General features: G+C 41.1%; 1 protein-coding gene across 2 annotated transcripts in view; it reads right to left on the bottom strand.

Moving 5' to 3' along the window:
* Positions 1-246: 246 nt before the first annotated feature.
* The window catches only part of tmcc3 (transmembrane and coiled-coil domain family 3), a 40,822-nt gene continuing 40,576 nt past the window's right edge, over positions 247-492 (bottom strand). For both annotated transcript variants that reach the window (XM_083757675.1, XM_083757676.1), the window contains exon 5: positions 247-492. This exon is cut by the window's right edge and continues 893 nt beyond it. The gene's annotated coding sequence lies outside the window, so the exon portion shown is untranslated.

A 492-nucleotide genomic window follows, 5' to 3' on the forward strand; every position in this document is an offset into this window, starting at 1 on the left:
TGCATGTATGAGCTTTAAAATGTTGGCGCAGCAGACTGCACCACAACAAGACATTGTTTCACAGCTTAACAAGCTTAATATAAAGGACAGCATTTGTTCTAATTTTGTGCTCCTGATAAAAGTGCACTCTTTATTTAAAGCTGCAATCCATAACTGATCTTAATCAAGAAAACATAATTTTAACCAATCTGGTAGAGTATACGATACAATTAGCTACTACTGCAGTAGTTGGAGGTGGTCTTATGGATTGCAGGTTTAATGCTCTGTATGGTGACACAAAACCAGGATCTCCAAGTGAGAGAAAGCGAGAAAGAGGACTAGTCGAAAATGTCTGTCATGTGCCCGCACCTGTGTGGCACTTTATCTGATTGGTCATTGCTAGGTGACTTAAATGTCACTTTCAATTGTAGTGATGCACTGATGGGGTAGTGTTGTGTCACCATCTGTGTGAGTGAAGCACACCGTCAGCTTTGTAGACAGTGGGCTCCATCT

The sequence above is a fragment of the Protomyctophum parallelum genome (genome assembly GCF_964188405.1).
Source record: "Protomyctophum parallelum genome assembly, chromosome: 22".
Lineage (NCBI taxonomy): Eukaryota > Metazoa > Chordata > Actinopteri > Myctophiformes > Myctophidae > Protomyctophum > Protomyctophum parallelum.